At 48.4% G+C, this 19,823-nt stretch overlaps 1 protein-coding gene across 1 annotated transcript in view; it reads left to right on the top strand.

Annotated features, from left to right (window-relative positions):
* LOC148684675 (plexin-A4-like) overlaps positions 1-19,823 on the top strand; it is a 298,024-nt gene that overhangs the window by 103,892 nt on the left and 174,309 nt on the right. The window lies entirely within an intron of this gene.

The raw sequence follows: 19,823 nt of genomic DNA, 5'->3' as shown, positions 1-19,823 counted from the left end.
ACTCATGTTCGTAGCTTTGAGAACACTGTCCCACCATCTTGTCCTCTGTCATCCCCTTCTCCTTGTGCCCTCCATCTTTCCCATCATCAGGATCTTTTCCAGGGACTCTTGTCTTCTCATGAGGTGGCCAAAGTATTGGAGCCTCAGCTTCAGGATCTGTCCTTCCAGTGAGCCCTTTGCTAAAACATCTTCAGGAATTCTGTGCGATCAGGCTGTACGAGGGGAGGAACTCTGCATATGTTCAGAGTAAGTGGTCTTTGATATTGTTCCCCATATTCCAGAACTCGGGCTTGAGATTCATTGAAGGTTGATGGCTGGTCCCTGGCACAAAGTAAGCTCAAGGTCTGCCCTCATTAGAGTTGCCTGTGTATTGGGCTTTTGCCTTTTCCCTTTCCTGACTGCTGCAAACTCTTGAATCCTTGCGGAAGAACTGATGGGCTGGTGCATCTGGGAGTGGAATCTTTAAAAGGGTTGAAATCAATGTGAAGTGTCACTCAAGTGGCCCAACAATGCCGGGAAATCAATGCAGAATCCGAAATGAAGAACATGCAGGGGAAATGATGGCATTTGTTTGCAATTCTAATACCGTGAATCAACAGATCGCTTGCAAAACGCTCCTAATGAAAAATGCACATAATAGATGTGCCAGAGGCAGATGAGGAGAGTGGGGAGTGGAGAACAAGGTGTGCACGTTCAACTTTGGGGAAAGAGAACAAAGAAGGCAGATAAAATGTTTTTTCCTGAATCTCAAAACTATTTCCACAGTCACGGCGGTGAGTCTATTCACCCTTGAAGTGCCGAGGAGGAAAAAGCTGGTAGCAAAAGGCACATTAAATTATGGGTGATGGGTTGGCATTTCCTCCCAGGCAGTGTTGGCTCTGGGTTTCGGGGGGCCCTTGGGCAAGAGGACTCCAGGGGCCCCCCTTTCCTCATGGAGTAGCCCTATCAACTTGCTTTGCCCTGTCCCTCTGGACCATGCCACCAGCATGACCCAGAGGGGAGAGGGCAAGGCAAGAAGCAGGGAAGCTGTGCCCCTCCGGATATTGTTGGATGAAAGCTTCCCTGTCAGCCCCAACCAACACAGCCAGTTCTTAGGAACATTGGGATTTACAGTTCAGCAGCACCAGATTTGGGACCCAGGTGGTGCTGTGGGTTAAACCACTAAGCCTAGGGCTTGCTGATCAGAAGGTTGGCGGTTCGAATCCCTGTGACGGAGTGAGCTCCTGTTACTTGGACCCAGCTCCAGCCAACCTAGCAGTTCCAAAGCACGTCAAAGTGCAAGTAGATAAATAGGAACCGCTACATCGGGAAGGTAAACAGCATTTCCATGTGCTGCTCTGGTTCGCCAGAAGTGGCTTTGTCATGCTGGCCACATGACCTGGAAGCTGTACGCCGGCTCCCTCGGCCGATAATGCGAGATGAGCACGCAACCCCAGAGTCGGTCACGACTGGAGCTAATGGTCAGGGGTCCCTTTACTTTTACCTTTAGCACCAGATTTAGGGTGGTATGGGCTGTTCCCCAGCACAGGTCACCGAGCTGAGGGGACACAAGATTGAGAAAATCCATAATTCAGGGGATCCATTTGGGGGTGCCAAATTTTGGCCTCACACACGGCACAATATTATGAATTTTTTAAATCAAAAAGTCCACCTCGGAATGCAGCAATATTTGGAGGGACCCAGGTTCCCCAACTTTGACCAAAAGGAAAAGCTAAAGAATTGGGGGGGGGGCCTGTTCTGTCCAAATGGGGGCAGGGACAACCAGAGGGTTTTCTTTTGGGGGGGGGGGACACATGACATGAAAGCAGTTTATGAAATTATGAATGGTGAAGAGAAATTAGATAAAGGAGAGTGTTTTGCTCTGTGAGAATCTGGGGTCTCTGGGTGTAGGTTTGTGGAATTCACTGCCACATCAATGTGATGATGACTAGTAGGTTGTATGCCTTTTTATAAGGGCAGCACGGACCCATTGTTGAATGGTCAGCCATGGTGGCTGCATGGAACCTCCATCTTCTGAGCCCCTATCCCTCTGAATACCCAGCACCCCGCTTGTGGTCCTCCCCATTGAAGGCACCTGGCTGGAAGCAGACTGCAGGACGAGATGGGCCTTTGGATTAATCCGTCAGGGCTGCCTTCATGCTCTTTAGAGAACATTGCCAACATCTCTGCTACTAACAGATGGGAAGAGCAGCGATGGTGCAATTCTCCCAGGCTTCCTAATCATTTAGCACTTTGTAGCACAGGGGTAGGGAAGCAGGCTGCCTCTGCCACAGAACCTTCCCCCTTGGCACTGAGCAATTAAGGGTGTGACAGAAGAGGAGGTGCTGTGGCTCTGGGCGAGAATGGGATTGAATGGCGTTTAATAAGGAGAGGGATTCGCGATGTGCTCTCCCTCTCCCTCTCTCTCTGCGGCAAAGCCCTTTCCTGAGAAGGTGTGTTTGTTCAGGCTCCAGGCTAAAGCTGATGATGCGATGGGGGTTGCTGAGCACTCACCAAGCAAGGCCATGCTTTCCCAATCAGTCCTTTGCCTCTGTCTTTTGACCCTGGAGAGTTTGCACCCCTCTTTGACCCTCTGGGGCGGAAAATGCAGAGTAAGGCCTGCTTAAGCACAACTTGCTGTTTTCTGACCACCAGTCGCCATTTCTACTTCATCCTCATCGTATTATTCAAGGAAGCCTATTAAATACTTGACTTTGGAATTGATTAACTCTCCATTTTTGTTTTTGTTTTTTTAAAAGATTACCATTGAAATTCTCCAATGATTAGCACTTGTGGAAAGAAGGAAAGGTCAGCTTGGAAAAAAAGTTTTCTTCTTCATCAGCTGGGGACAAGAGGGCAGCTTGAGAAATTCTGCCGAAAAGCACACACCGTTGCTCTCTGATTCGCCTTTCCTCCCTTTCTCCATTTCACATCCCCCGATGGGCACGCTCGCCTCGCCTCAATTTGGAATTGAGCTAAGCAAACCATTCCCCTTCCCCAGTAAAATACATTCAGAAAATTGGTTCAATTTGTTCCAAGCCCAGAAATACAACCGTGGGCAAAGAAAAACAAACAAAGTACATTTATTGTAAAATGCACTACTTGTGAAAAGTCCTTAAGAAGGGAACACTCTGCCATAATAGTCTGTTTTGTTAATTCACAGGAGAGCTCTCTCTTGAATTTTCTTACAACAACCCTGTAGAGCAGTTGTAGAGTCCAGAATGTCTCAGATGGAAAACAAACGAACCGCACTGAGGTTTGCGGTTGTGCACAAGATTGCAACCAAAATTTCAAATGTTCACATTGCATGGCTCTGACACAGCAGGAGTGCGAAGCCCAGCTTACAACCTGTAACAAATGCCCAGCAAGGTACTGGGAAATGTAAAACATTTCCCCTTAGTCCTGTTCGGCTTCGGCAGCCCACCGACGTCAGGTAGGGCTTCAGGGATCGTGGAGAAATAAAAGAAGAAAGACATAACAAGGATTTAAAGAGCTCTGTGGAATTGTTTTGCAGAAATGGAGTTCAGTGATCTCTCTCTCTCTTAACATCCTAGGTGGACTTGCTCAGTGCTAGGCTATAACTTCCATTTTCTTCTTCCTCGTATTTCTAGATAGAGATGTCTCTTTCCTTCTTACCCCCTTCTTGTGGGGAGGTATAGGATGTGTGGGCCATGCCGTTGAAGCCTGCTAAGCATGGAAAACCTCAGAAGAACTAAGCAAATATCTCAAGGACTGCTTCTCCCCATATGAGCCGACTTGGACCCTGGGGTCATAATTTGAGGCCCTTCTTCATGTGCCTCCACCACAAGAGGTCCAGAGGGTGGCAATATGAGAACAGGCCTTTTTTGCAGTGGCTCCCTGATTGTGGGATGCTCTCCCCAGGGAGGCTCACCTGGCTCCTTCATTGTGCACCTTTAGGCACCAAGTGAAAACATTCCTCTTTCCCCAGGCCTTCGGCTGTTTAACGGTCTATGTCAGGCATCCCCTATATCCTTGGCAGCAGAGCCCAGAGCTTGCAGCAGTCCAGAGCTCCAACACCAGTTCCTGGACACAGCAGGAGAGGAGAGTGCTCAGGTCCTGCTTGCAGGCTTCCCAAAGGCATCTGGTTGGCCCCTGTGAAAACAGGGTGCTAGAAAAGATGGGTGACATTGGTCTGACCCTGCAGGCTCTTTTTACGTGAAACCTTCATTTTTACCTTACAGCGTTATTGCAACTGCATATCGCATAGCCCATTTTGAACATCAGAGTTAAATTGGTTTCTAGATGCTACAGGGACCCAGGTGGTGCTGTGGGTTAAACCTCTGAGCCTAGGGCTTGCTGATCAGAAGGTCAGCGGTTCGAATCCCTGTGACGGGGTGAGCTCCCGTTGCTCGGTCCCAGCTCCTGCCAACCTAGCAGTTCGAAAGCACGTCAAAATGCAAGTAGATAAATAGGAACCGCTACAGCGAGAAGGTAAACGGCGTTTCCGTGGGCTGCTCTGGTTTGCCAGAAGTGGCTTTGTCATGCTGGCCACATGACCTGGAAGCTGTACGCTGGCTCCCTCGACCAATAATGCGAGATGAGTGCGCAACCCTAGAGTCGGTCACGACTGGACCTAATGGTCAGGGGTCCCTTTACCTTTACCTTTAGATGCTACAATGAACTTTTACTTGGTGCGTCCAGTCTTTCATTGCATACCATTCATTTTACCCTTAGCTGTGCTGTTTTGAGTGCTTAAACTGGTGTCAGGAATGAGCCAGCTCCAAGCGAAGATTTGCAGCCAGCTGCAGAAAGCAGCCAGGAACAGAGAAGCTTAGATGTTAGTCAGGCAGGGGAGAGCCGGCAGCTGCAGACATTGGCTCTTCCTGACCTTGATGAGCAGGCTGATAAGGCAGTAGCTGAGAGCAGGCTAGAACACGGCCAAAGCTTGCAGGAAGCACAAACAGGCACAAATAGACTCAGAGATAGCTTATCAGAACAGGAAGAGGTTGGAGCTGATCCACTGAAGAGTCGGTGAATGGGAGGGCTGCTAGATAGGAAGCAAAACAAGAAACGTAAAGGTTGTAAGTTCAATGTCTTCTGTAGATGCCGGAAGGAGTCTTCAGAAGGGTCATTTTGAGTAATGATGCTGGAGGCTTTGTTCAGGTCGTCTGGAGCTATCTGTTTGTTTTTGCAATAAATCCTCCTTTTTTAATTACCTACCCTTCCTGTGTTATCAAGCTGGGAACCTGGATTCCTGACAACTGGCTCTTAGCATCTGGGAACGGTAGATTGTGCCACAAACTCCAAATACGCCAGCATAGCCACATGCTTACAGCAAGGATGCAGAACTTGAAGACGTACTAATGTTTCAAGTCTACAGCTCCCATCGTTCATCCTTTACCACTAGCCATACTAGCTGGGTCTGATAGGAATTAGAGTCCAGCAATAAATGCAGCAATATCAAGTGATGTAAAGGTATGTGCGGATCTGGCCCAAGTCAATTTACATTCCACACTGATTCTATTCTGGTCACTGCTGCCTTTCTCGCTTGACTCTTCCCAATTACCTCCACTGCAGCCCTCAGAGAGACAAGCAAAGAGGGAGATAACCTTGAAGTTTTCTCAGAGATGTGAAGCAAGAACATAACCTTTAATAAAAATGGAAATTTTTTTAAAAAGAGAGGAATGGGGGCAAGAGGTGAGGGCTACAGTCCTGCTTGCAAATAACCCAGATTAGTATTCACCCTTCTTTAAAAATATACATTGCAAGAAAGAGCATCTTTTATCATTCCGGTGATCAGCAGCGAATCTATAAGGATGATGTGTGGGTTTCTCCCATTACATTCTGTCAATATCTCATGGGTTCGCTATGTTCAGCTGCTCCTAGTTTTGGGTTGGACTAGGAGAACTCCCAAAATTATTTCTGGAATTTGAGCCTCCCGTTCATGGCAGTTTTCAGTTTCTGCAAGTCAACTGCCTTTCCCTCGACTCCACTCTTAACTGCTTATATGCACACTGTAAACAAGCAGTCTTGATGTGACTATTCATACGGCTTAATCAAGGCTATTTTTCTGCAGCCGTTTTACTGATGCGTGCATGTGTTCCTCTGCTCTCGCAGAACATCGTGCCCACCCCCCACCCCCAAAGCTTAGCCAACCATAGCCATATCAACAGTGGGAAACAGTTAATGAATGGAGGAAGGCTTTTTAGAGACTTCAGATTCATGGCAATTTTAAAACTAGGCACATGTAGAGATCTGTAAATTTGTGTGTGAGAGGGAAACATACCAAAGAAGAAGAAACCCACGTAATTTCAAAGCTCAAAAATAAATTCAGGTTGGGAGACACAGTTTGTGAATGATAATGACTATCACAACTTCCAGGAATCCCAACACCTCTTTTCCATTATGTGTGACTACTGTGTATGCTATGATTTTTGCACGAATCCATAAATACATATCTTGGACTCGGCATGGGATTCAGCACCCTGAGGGTCTCAGCGTTCTTTTTGATTTAGAACAAGTTTGTAGTTGCTTTAGCTGTAAAGATAGGATAATGTCTGGTGTTGAGTCTTCAAAGCTAGAGGGGGACATTGTGGAATTTCTGGAGGCCAGTGCCCTATGTAGCTTTTTACCAGTGCTATTCCTGATGAGTGGGGACACCTTTAATCAGATCAACTTGTGTTGGCGAAAAGGGCAGGCAAGAATCCAACACAGAACTTTGGGAAAGTCCACCAAGTTATGTTCTGCATGAAATAGACTCGCCACTGTTATTGTACCCAAAGTGTAATCTGGAATATATGCAGAGGTTTCTTCCTTGAATCAAGCTTTCATATAATTTCAAGAGAAGCAAGGAGGTGGAGGAGGAGGAAGAGGAAGAGGAAGAGGAAGAGAAGAAGTTTCCACCGGATTTCATCTAAAGAGATGTTCATAGGGACGTAGGAAGATGCCTTATATTGAGTCAGACCTTTGGGATCCACCTAGTTCAACATTGTCCAAACTGACCGGTGGCATTTCTCCTGGGTTTCAGACAAGGTGTCTTCCCTTGCCTTAGCTGGAGATGCTGATCTGAGGGACAAGTTGCATAGTTTAGTCAGAAGATCAGCAAAGCCACATTTTAGTTCTTCAATAACTCTTGCATGGATTTTATCCAGGCCTGGCATTTTACCAATTTTTATTTTGTCTGTTGGGCCTAGAACTTTGTCTCTCATCACTTCTATCTGCCTGAGTTCCTCCGACGCCTTTCCTGCAAGTTCAGGCACTGGGAGAACTGGGAGCAAGCTAACAGAATGAATTTCAGTAGGGACAAATGTCAGGTTCTACACTTAGGCAGGAAGAACCAGATGCACAAATATAGGATGGGGGACACCTGGCTTACTAGCAGTACATGTGAAAAGGATTTAGGGGTCTTGGTGGAGCACAAGCTTAACATGAGTCAACAATGTGATGTGATGCAGCAGCAAAAAAAGCTAACGCTATTCTAGGCCACATCAACAGAAGTATAGTGTCCAGATCAAGATCATAGAATCATAGAGTTGGAAGAGACCACAAGGGCCATCTAGTCCAACCCCCTGCCAAGCAGGAAACACTGTCAAAGCATTCTTGATATATGCCTGTCAAGCCTCTGCTTAAAGACCTCCAAAGAAGGAGACTCCACCACACTCCTTGGTAGCAAATTCCACTGCCAAACAGCTCTTACTGTCAGGAAGTTTTTCCTAATATTTAGGTGGAATCTTCTTTCTTCTCCCCTGGTGCTGGAGGAGACTCTTGAGAGTCCCATGGACTGCAAGAAGATCAAACCTATCCATTCTTAAGGAAATCAGCCCTGAGTGCTCCCTGGAAGGACAGATCGTGAAGCTGAGGCTCCAATACTTTGGCCACCTCATGAGAAGAGAAGAATCCTTGGAAAAGACCCTGATGTTGGGAAAGATTGAGGGCACTAGGAGAAGGGGACGACAGAGGACGAGATGGTTGGACAGTGTTCTCGAAGCTACGAACATGAGTTTGACCAAACTGCGGGAGGCAGTGCAAGACAGGAGTGCCTGGCGTGCTATGGTCCATAGGGTCACGAAGAGTCGGACACGACTAAACGACTAAACAAAACAGGATGGCCATCTGTCATGGATGCTTTAGCTGAGATTCCTGCATTGCAGGGGGTTGTACTAGATGTCCCTTGGGTCCCTTCCAATTCTATGATTCTATCTGCCCTATATGTTCTGCTGTGAACAGACAGAAATAATTTATTCTGTTTCTCTGCAATGTCCTTATCCTCCCTTAGCGCTCCTTTGACTCCATGTCATCCAAGGGTCCTTGTTAGGCGGTCTCCTGTTACTAATGTATATAAGAACTTCTTCTAATTAATGGTTCACACATGGGGCGAACAAGAGCAATGATTCAAGAAGGCTGGTTTCCAGCTGGAAGGTGTCTGTCGACAAGTTCCACAGCTCCCGATGCCTCAGTCATTCAAAGGCACCCTGGGCTCCTTTGGGAGGAATGGCGGGATATAAATAAATTTAATAAAATAAAATACTTCGCGGTCCCGTGTGCATGCTTTGTTGACTCATAGCTGGCTCGATGGAATGCTGATCGCAAATCTCTTTTGACTTCTTGCTTTATCTAAAGCTTTAAATAACCATAGCTCAGAGACTAAGGCACAAGTCATACCACTTGCATATCAACAACTGTGTGCAGCAAAGCCTCTGGGGTTGTAGAGAGTGATTTGCTAATTGTATTATTGAGCCAAATCGGATCCTATAAGTTTGCATTGCCTGCATTGCATTGCCTAATTCTGACTGTGTGACTTAGCCCCATATTCCTGGGTGCTTTCCTTTGCCTCTGTGCATTTCAGTGCCACTGTGTCAAAGTGTAATGAAAACATTCAACAGCTAGACAGGATGGCCTTGCCAGAAAGCACAAGGAGCATCAGGAGATGCTCAAGGTCTACGCCAGGAGATGACGCAAATATCAGGCACACTCAAGGCTGCTTGAGGCAGGCACTGGGATAGCTTTGTTGAGTCAGCACAGGACCAGACACAGATCTTCCTTATATGTACTTGTGACCCCCTTTGTGTTTATGAGAAGGACCGGACAGAGTGCGTGCACACTCTTACAGAGGGGGAGGAAGGAGCCCAAAGAAGTGTATAAGAATCTTTGCAAATGTGTGTCTCTTTACTCCTGTCGTGAGCTTGACCACCAGGAGTCTCTAAATTTAAGAATTAAATTCTTTCTCTGGATTCAACCCCCCCGTGTCATTATTGGCTATCTCTGTCCTGCCTGGGCGCAACTTAAGGACCCTTAGTAGCTGATAAGGCTACAGGGTGATGTTCCAACCGTCTGCTTCAGTAGGGGTGCTTGCAAAACCTTCCCCATCCAAATTCCTCCCTGGATTTTGGGGGTTCTGAAGGACCCAGTCTTCTTTCTGGAACGGCAGCCATTCACCAGCAATCCAGAAATGTTCTGTTGTCACCTCTGTGAGATGAAAGCTTAGCCGAGGTGAAAAGTTCCAGCCTCCTCGTGCTGAAGCATCAGAATGCCTGCCTTCCCCTGCTGTCTTCTACAATGGCTGAATAATTTTCTTTTTTGAACTGAGCCTTTTGTTCATTGTGACACGGCTGCTTTGCGAAACATCAAGCATGATTACTGAATTATTGGTGATGTTCAGGAAGTCGGGGGGGGGGAGAACACACACACACACACACACACACACACACACACACACACACAGTTCTCCGAGAAATTATTGCTGAGCAAACAGCTTGGCAAGGAGGAGAATGACGGCCACCTTACGATTAGCTGCGCGCCACACGTTGTCTCGGAAGAGCTGGAAACTTTGAAGAGTTGTGGTGGGTGACCTTTGCGTGAAAAGGAAACAAAGAAGAGTGAATAGGGGAAAGTTTTCCTCCTTCTCTCACAACGCTAGAACTAGTGGGCAACCAAAGAAGCTGAATGTTGGAAGATTCAAGAAAGATAAAATAAAGCCTTCTCACAGTTAAACTATGGAGCTCCCTCCCACAGGAGTCATTGATGGCCACCAACCTAGATGGCTTTAAAAGAGGATTAGACAAATGCATGGAGGAGATTGATAGCTATCAGCCATGATGGCTATGATCTGCCTTCACAGTTGGAGGCAGCGATGCTTCTGAATGCCAGTTCCTGGAAACCACAGGAGGGGAGAGCTGCTCTTGTGCTCAGATCCCGCTTGAAGGTTTCCCATGGGCATTTGGTCGGCCACTGTGAGAACAGGATGCTGGTCTAGATGGGCCACGGGCCTGATCCAGCAGGCTCTTGTTCCCCTGGAGCTTTCCTGGGGCTCCTTAACTATAAAATAAATAATGGTGGATATGTTTCCTTGAAAGTCAACATACAGCATGGTGTTAGTGGTTAAGAGTGGTGGACTCGTGATCTAGTGAACCAGGTTCGCTTCCCCGCTCCTCCACATGCAGCTGCTGGGTGACCTTGGGCTAGTCACACTTCTCTGAAGTCTCTCAGCCTCACTCACCTCACAGAGTGTTTGTTGTGGGGGAGGAAGGGAAAGGAGAATGTTAGCCGCTTTGAGACTTCTTAAGGGGAGTGAAAGGTGGGATATCAAGTCCAAACTCCTCCTCCTCCTTGTCTTCATAGTCCAGGTTTCTACATGGTACAACATGCTCCAGAGTCTTCAGCACAGGATTACAACAGCAGGCAGATCCATATGGGAAATGTTCCCTGTAACTGTAAGGCAGGTGTGGGGGACCGTTAACCTTCCAGAAGTTGCTGAATTCCCAACTCCCATTGGGGCCAGCAGGCACCAGCAATGTCCAGGGATGATGAGAGTTATCGTTCAGAAAGATCTGGGGGGCCAAAGGTTCCCTACACCTGCTGTAAGGAGAACGGTTTGGAAGCTCGAGAAAAGATGGCCGAGGATCCAATTTTTTTGAAATATGCCGATGCTGAGAGCGAGTGAACAAACATCTGCTATGTCCATTAAAGACAAGAACATCTGGACCTGTGTGCAGTTGCCCCATGGCAGCCTTCTCTGCAGATAACCTTTCAGATTGACTTTGCCCACCAAGATGGCCATTGGGTCATTCTGGGTAGGAAGGAGTATAAAATGATTTCCTGTTCCAGCTATGCTTTGCTTGAGCAACAAGGTCTTCCTGAGCTCTGGTGTGCTCCTTCCTGATTTGTCCCTTTGTCCTGCTATGTTCAGTGGTTACTACTACTACTACTACTACTACTACTACTACTGGAACACACATGGAAGAAAATGACACAATTCTCAAGCAGGTGTGAGAGATGCTGGAATGTCTAACAGTCCTTAAGGCACAAGCAACAGACACATAATCACCCTTCATGGGTTAAGATCTTTGATTTATTTCACTGAGGTTCACTGGAGCTTTCCCCCCCTTTCCTTTCATTTCCTCCCTCTTGAGAAAGAAAGGATGAATTAAAGAAAACAAAGCTAGGCAAACATTTGCTGGCAACTAGGGAAGAAAGGTGGTATGGGAAAAAATTACTTCCTCTGGTCTTTTGGAATTGTTATCATATTAAACTCCTGTTTCACAGGTGTAAGTATTTTCCGATCCAGCAGCATATCTTTTCCCCTGGACAGTGAGATTGCTATCCTCTCTCACGGTATAAATTACCTGTCAGATCCTTTTAGGTACTTTCAAGCTGGTTAGTTCAGAGACAAGGGAGCAAGGAGAAAGCTGACTGGCTTGGCTTTGGGGAAGGCGGAGGCGCAGGCGGTAGAGTTTTCTTTTATACTTTAGAGCTGGTGGTTGCCTGTCACAATGTTATTTTCCTTTATCTCCTTGAGTTTGTGTGACTTGACAGCCCCATAGGACAGCAGCAGCCTTCGAGGGCCAGGCATGGGCCTTTTACCAAAGGGCATTTTGTGTCTGACTTGAGCCAGGTGAAAAGGTAAAAAGGTAAAGGACCCCTGGATGGCTAAGTCCAGTCAAAGGCGACTATGGGGTTGCAGCGCTCATCTCACTTTCAGGCTGAGGGAGCTGGCATTTGTCCACAGGCAGTTTTCTGAGTCATGTGGCCAGCAGAACTAAACCGATTCTGGTCCAGTGGGGCACTGTGACAGAAACCAGAGTGCACAGAAACACTGTTTACCTTCCCGCTGCAGCAATAGCTATTTATCTACTTGCACTTTGGGGTGTGCTTTCGAACTGCTAGGCTGGCAGGAGCTGGGACTGAGCAACGGGAGCTCACCCTGTCGTAGGGATTCAAACCGCTGACCTTCTGATCGGCAAGCCCAAGAGGCTCAGTGGTTTAGACCACAGCGCCACTGAGCCAGCGTCCTACTTGAGACAGGATGGGTTCTTAGATTGGTGTGCTCAGAGATGAGGGGAAAGTACCTTGGATGCCTTTTTGCTAGTTCCCATTAGTCACGTGGAAAAGGTAAAGTGATAATCCTGCAATTAGTGGATAAGGACGCATTGTTATTCGTGTGGCTCTATGTGGATTTGTCTCTCTCATTTGCTGGTGGTTTGGGTTTGTTGTGTCCTCCCTACACCAGAAAGCTCAGCAAATTGTCTGAAGGCCTGAAGCTGGTTCTGTAGGGGGTAGGTTGGCAGGTCTGGTCCTGTAAGATATCTGGAAATGTGACCTCCCGAGAACCATACATAAGCTGTTCTTTGGAAGAAGAGTGGGGTATAAAAACATAAATGTCAAATACTTCATAAAGAGCTGGCGCCATCTTTTGAGGCAGTTTGCTCCTTGGACAAAATATACAATGCATTTTGAGGTAAGAGAGTTATCATAGGATTATAGAATTCTATCAGCATCCAGATTGAAACTTTTGTATCCTAAGGTGAAAAAAAGAGGTAAAGATAAAGGACCCCTGGATGGTTATGTCCAGTCAAAGGTGACTATGGGGTTGTGGCACTCATCTCGCTTTCAGGCCAAGGGAGCCGGTGTTTGTCCACAGACAACTTTCCGGGTCATGTGGCCAGCAGGATTAAACCACTACTGGGACAATGGGACGAGTGCCAGAGTGCACAGAAACGCCGGGAGCAGAACCGATGTCCATGGGCCATTTTGTACTGCATGGATTTCCTTCCCACCCAAATCTCTCTTGTGTCGTTTCTACTAACTTGCCCCATACCGTTTTCCAGCATACAATTATGTGGCTTCTCAGACCCATGTTAAAGAGTCCGAGCTTTTTAAAGCAGCAGCTGTGCTAAGAGAGCTTTGTAGTCATGTGTGTGTGCGCGCAGAAGCCGCCTTTTTATAAAACTTTGCGAGTTTCCTCTCGTCTTCTTTTTCTCTCTTTTTCTCGTCTTCTTTCTCTCTCTGTTATTTTCCTCCCTTTGGAATCGTGTGGCCTATTGCGGGCTGGGAAGAATAGCTTGAAGCTGGGCAAAAAGAATAATCTTGTCATATAATCCAGAAAATATCGGTCAGCTGTCTTGTTCTGTAAAGCTGGCAGGCAAATGAACTAGGGCAGCTGTGAAGGGCAACAGAGAGTGTCTTCTCTGCTCTAACCTTCCAAAACTTTGCCTCCTATGCTCTGCCAGCTGCCAGAGAACAAGCAAAGCCTTCATTCACCAATGCCCCCCCCCCAGCCCACCTTTGGCGGTGCATACTTACCTATGGTCGAGAGTATTCATTGCTTGGTTGGAGCAGTGGCCATGCTTGGTATGACCAGGGTGCAGATTTATGTCACTTAGTAATAATCAGGATACCTCTCTGGGCCTGCTCCAGGTCTGCGCAGGATTTCAGCCAGATGAAGCTGGTAGACAGCTGCCCTTGACGCAGAATTGACCTGCGCCTTCAAGGACAGCTGTGAGTCCAAAATGACTCCCTGGTCCTTCAGGGGCACAGTTACCCCATTCAGGATCAGGGAGTCCCTCATCCCCCCCAAAATGGTACTTCTGCCTTTGCCCTGCACACCTTTTCTTTCTTTCTTTTTTGCAGCAGAACCAGGCTCCTCCTCAAGTCCCTAAAGCGGCACCATACATCACTACTGGGTTGCGTTTAGTTCATCCAAACGGCAGCGCTGAAAGCAGACGGAAGTGTGCGATGCCAAAGCAATTCCACTGGGAGATTTCAGAAACGAGAAGCATTGTGAAAGCTGGTGGGGGTGGTGTGTGTGTGTGTGTATGTGTGTGTGTGTGTGTGTGTATGTGCAGGGCAACAACCCGACCCCCCCCCCAAAGCGAGGAATCACTAATCAGCCAGCTTGAGCTTCACCTGCTGTCACCTCCGAGACCTTCCTTTTATAAAAAGAAAAACCCACTCTGAGCTCTCTGGGCACCTAGCTCTGTCTGTCAGGGTGTTGATCTGTGGGAAGGGAGAGCGGACCCTGGTCTAGACTTCACTGGCAAATGCTAGCGCTGATTAAAACAGACTCGAGTTTGAGCTACTGTACGTATAAAAAGGTTGCTATGGAAACAGGCATTCACTTCTGTCCAGATTTCAAAACTATGTTCTCTCTCTCTCTCTCTCTCTCTCTCTCTCTCTCTCTCTCTCTCTCTCTCTCTCTCTCTCTCTCTCTCTCCTTCCTACTCCCCCTTCCATTCTCCATCTTCTTTTGCTTCAGTTTTGCTGCTCCTGTTGATTGCTTGGTGAGCAATGATTGGGTCCACCTGTTGATGTGACAATGTGGTGGTCGCATGGACTGTACCACTTCGCAGTGCAGGCGACGGCTGCTTTTGAATGCTCTTCCACTTTCAGACAAACATACAATCAAACATGCACTTTCTGCAAGTAAAAAAAGCTGCTGCGTGAGCATTAAAGGTTCTTGTCCAGCCTTTTCCCTGATGCCCTAGATTTCTGTTTGGAGGGTGTTAGGGCATAGAAGAACATCTCCACCCCTCTTTGGAAAAAAAGGAATACCCCTATATCCTGCAATGGTGGTCTAAACCACAGAGCCTAGGGCTTGCCGATCAAAAGGTCGACGGTTCGTATCCCCTCGACGGGGTGAGCTCCCGTTGTTCGGTCCCAGCTCCTGCCCACCTAGCAGTTCAAAAGCATGTCAAGTGCAAGTAGATAAATAAGCACCACTCCGGCGGGAAGGTAAACGGCATTTCCATGTGCTGTTCTGGTTCACCAGAAGCGGCTTAGTCATGCTGGCCACATGACCCGGAAGCTGTCTGTGGACAAATGCCAGCTCCCTCGGCCTATAGAGCGAGATGAGCGCGCAAACCCAGAGTCATCCGCAACTGGACCTTACGGTCAGGGGAACCTTTATGAGATGCAGAACCAGGGCTTGTTTTTTTCAGTCGCAGCTGAGCTCCAGCACTTCTCTGATGGGTGCCATTGCCATTATAAAAAGAGAACAAGGGAGAAGTTCATGGTGAGTTCTGGCACCTCTTTTTCCAGAAAGGGGTAAAGGGTTACCTTTACCTTTTAAGGAAAAGCGGGACATTCCGGCATCAAATCAGAAACCGGAACAGCTTCTGTAAATCCGGGACTGTCCCTGGAAAATAGGGACACTTGGAGGGTCTGCCATCTACCACCAAGAAAGTTTAGTACAGTATAAGCTGCAGATCTGCTTTTGCAAAGAGTCTTTCACACAACCCACCTCCGTGAGTGTGTGTGGGGGGGTGTTGCAGGGGGTGGGGAAGCCCTGCAAAGCCCATGGGATCTGGCCTTTCTCTGGTTACCTTGCTCCAGAGATACCGCATCTGTGCTTCCTTTAAGAACAGGGAATTCAGAATCTGCCTGCTGCTGCTGTCACCAGGAACTCCTGAGCAGGCAGTGACAGCAGCTGCGAAGGCCTAAGGATGGCCTAGATTTGTTACAGCATGTAAGGCTGCTATCAAATCCTTTTGGAAGCCGCGCGGCTGATGCCTGACAGCCCGGTTGCCTGTGGTTGGCTCACAGCAGCCCTTTCCCTCGCAGTCAGGTACTATTGCATAAGCCTCCCTGAGGGTTTTGCCGAGCCGATTCAAAGGCTGCCTTGTTTGAGCAGATGAAGCCAGATGGGCCAGACTCGAAATGTCAGCGAGGCACTAGGTTATACGGCTGGGAGGTGCTGGGTTGCAGCAGAGCACCTGTGATGCAGCTCGGCTTTAGGGTGTACAGCAAAGAGCGGACACGGCAGAGGGGGGGGGTATAGAAGTAGGCATGGTGGAGAGATAGTGCGCGGAGATAAGTTTCTCTCCCTCTCTCATTATACAAGAACCCGGGACCAGTGAAGCTGAATGCCAGGACAGACAAAAGGAAGGATTTCTTCACAGCGGCGCCGCTAACCTTCTGGCTACCCGGGGCGGCAAACCAGAAGGCACCCCGCCGGGTGTCACGACGTGGGTGTCACGACGCACACATCACACTACGGAGCGGGTTGCTGGAGCACCGCCGCCGGCAACCTGCTCTGTAGTGTGACCCAGGGCCAGCTCTAGATAGACCCCCAGTGGCGTGGTGAGCCAGGGCGCCGGGCCGGTAGGCTGGGCGCCGCGTGGAAACCATGCTGCGCCCTGCGAGGGTGGGGGCGCCGGAGCGATCTCCGCCCCTCAGCACCAGGGTGCGCGACCTGCTCGAGACTGCCCTGGTGCAACGTGTGCTTCTTCCTACTTAGGCGGAGCGGCGAGGGAGCACCCACCCTGCCTCCTTTACCTGGTTTGCGTGGCAGCACCTGCGAAGTGGCAACAGCAGCAGGTTCTGGCAAGACCTCCCCAGAATCTTGTGAGTTCTTCTTCTGCGCTCTGCTAGGTATCATGAGATTTCAGTGAGATTTTGTGAGATTTCAGCAAAATCTTGTGAGATCTCAGCGCCACTTGTCCTCCAGCAATGGCGGCAGACAGGGGCGCCCAGAGGGGGGGGGTGTGTGCTTCTTGCGCTTCTGCTGCCCAAGGCAACTGCTTCAGCCTGCCTCATGGCCAGGCCGCCCCTTGGTGAGGAGAGTGTTGTTGCGCTGAGTTACTGAGTTCTCCGTAGCATCTTTCTGCAAGAATGCATATGCAGCTATTGCAAAGTTTATAACGTGTTGTTTCCAGTGCTAACCTGGATCCTGGCTTTTATTTATTTATTTATTTACTCGCTCACGCTATGCTTTTCACAATTAATTTACAAAACACTTCTCATGCAGTACTGTAAGAAAAAGAGATCAGAGAAACAAGGGAGGACAGTTGGCAGCAGTTTAACAAACAGCCTCGGAGGAGAGATGGAGCAGGGAAGTTTTCATATAAAGTCATATCTTGGGTTGCGATTGCTGCGGGTTGCACGTTTTCGGGTTACGGACGCGTCAAACCCGGAAGTACCGGAACGGGTTACTTCCGGGTTTCAGCGCTTGCACATGCGCAGAAATGCCAAATCGCGCTTTGCGCATGCGCAGAAGCGCTGAATCGCATCACGTCCATGCGCAGATGCGGCACTGCGGGTTGTGAATGCTGCGGGTTGCGAGTGTGCCTCCCACACGGATCATGTTCGCAACCCAAGGTTCCACTGTGCTTCCAAATGAGCGGCCGGTGACACAATTAATATTGTTTGTTTTATGAATCCTTTCAGAGTCCTAATTTACAGGCTGTTGCCCACCTTGCTGCAGATTCCCAACCACCTTGCTGCAGAGGCGAAGCATGCTGCTCTGGTACAGGAGCAACACTTGTCCCAGGGGGCGCGACGCGCATCCCAGGGGGTGTGCGGCAAGCAGCTCATGCCTGGGGGTGCAGTAGATCAGGTGTCAGCATTTTGTCACCCCCCCTTTGGAATGGCACCCTGGGCGGACCGCTCCCCCCCCTCGGAACGTCGCTGCCTTGCTATTGCTCATCCTAGATTCCCATTCATTGTGCTGGCCAGCTTGCTCTTGCACACAACAGGCTATTGCCTAGCAGCCTAGATTTAACTCTGCTCTGTTTTCCACAGGAAGGCATCCAGCAATGGATGCACAATAAGGGTTCAGAAATCTATTACTACTTTGGAGATTCTACCTGTGCACATGTGGTTCTCTGGTCCTGAAAAACTAAAACTCTAGTTGGTCATTGCATCTGTATCATCCCTGCGGGTCATTCCGTAGCAAATGATCCAACTTTAATGCCATCCAATTTTCTCAATTCTGGGCTGAGCTTTTAAGGTTTTTGTGTAGTCTGGCAAGGCCAAAATTGTCATATATATTTTTTGAAATTTTAAACCCTCATAACTCACAAACAGGATGAGATCAATAATTAAAATTTTAGATTTGAACTTTGTTTTGACCATTCAACAAGTGTACAAAATATTAAGAAAACTGGATGACATGAGGTAAAAAGCTGCATCACTTGATATGGAATGACACACTCGTGTATTTTCTCTCAGTACGGCTTATATTGCTTTTATTAATTATCTACTCTTCTTTTATGATTCGACACCACTTGTGGGCTGGCTGTTATTACTTGATTGCTCTCTTGACTTTTATTATTATTGATCACTGTTTTCGGTGGCCCTGGGCATGGTTAATGGAAAGGTGGGAGGTGAATATTTTAACTGGGGTGCAGAAGGTGTGGTCTGTGCCCCGTCCTGTGTTGGCTCTGAACCAACCTTTGCTGGTGCACAGCTATCCTCAGAATGTGGCGGCCTCCCCTTTGCTGGTGGTTTTTAAAGAGAGATTGGATGGCCACCTGCCATGGATTCTTTGCTGCGATTCCTGCATTTCAGGGGGTTGGACTAGATGACCCTTGGGTCCCGTCCAACTCTATGGTTCCATAACTCTGTCCTCCCTTCTGCAAAGTTAGAAAACTTCTCACTGTACAGTGAGAATTTCACAGGCACTGGAATGGGGCAGAGAGCGTGTGACCCACCATTAATTATCATCTCCTTGAAGCTTTTGTGCTAGGCTGTGACTGTGGAGTGGGAAAGCGTGTGTGTGTGTGTGTGTGCGTGTGTGTGTGTGTGTGTGTGTGTGAGAGAGAGAGAGAGAGAGAGAGAAGGAGAAAGCCGAGCCTTGGATTCAGTAGCCTGTAATTATATAATTCTCCCTCGTTATCTTTTCTAATTGTTCTCTGCGCTGTTTCCGAAAACGACGGGAAACAATGGCAGATGGGGATGGTGTAGAAGGCAGCGGCAACCGTGGCAGGCTGCCAGGGCGAAGGCAGGCTTCCCAGAGAAGAGGAGGAGGAGGAGGAGGAGGAGGAGGAAGAGAGCTCCGCAGGGAACTCAATGCCAGAAAGCTTGAATCAAAAGCAACACCTGACTCATCACCCGAAAGGGAGGGGGGACTCATTCACATCTTCTTGTGACCTCCGTGGGGCTTCATCATTCAAGGAGCTTCACCTCCCTCCCTCCCTGCTTGCCAGCTCCCCAAGGCCTGGATGTTTTCCTCCTCTCCTGTGCCCCAATGACGTGGATAGGGCCCCCATGGGGGGTCATTGCCCCATCGCCAGAGGAGATCTTGGGCCTGTCTCCCTGGCATTGGGTTGTTTGTTTGCTTGCCAAGTGGAGGTTGGCTCATTAGTGGTGCTTTGCTCTCTCCATTTTTTTCTTTTTTAGAAGCAGGGTTGCAAGGAGGCTGGGAAACGGGAAACAGAGCATCTTGCGAGGAAGGCTCTTCTTCAAATCTCAAACAATGGCAACTGACCAATAGCGGGGTGAGGCTGGGCGGCAGCAGAGACGGCTGCGGCTGCCTGTTTCTCCTCCCTGCTCCATCTTTCCCTCCAGACGGCTGTTACTGAGCAGTGTCTAGGCTTCTCCTCGCGTGCCAGAGCTGCTTGTTGTTTGTGGCAATGCCTGCCAGTTTGGAGAGGGTTTCGGGAAAGGGCCATGTACCTTGCGGGATAATCCCCTCCCTTCCCACCCACTGCATTTTCAAGCCAGGGAAAAACAAGATGGAGGAAATAGAGGAAGGTTTCTCCAACTACACAGAGATCTGTGAGGACAGTGTTTTCTGAATGGCCCCTGGAGGATTGTCAGTTGATCTCAAGAGGATGAACAAAGCCATGTAATAGTGGAAGCAGGAAGTACCAACTCCTCCTTCCCTCCCC

The sequence above is a fragment of the Zootoca vivipara genome, chromosome 9, assembly GCF_965207765.1.
Source record: "Zootoca vivipara chromosome 9, rZooViv2.hap1.1, whole genome shotgun sequence".
NCBI lineage: Eukaryota > Metazoa > Chordata > Lepidosauria > Squamata > Lacertidae > Zootoca > Zootoca vivipara.
This window is presented reverse-complemented; position numbering and strand designations above follow the sequence as displayed.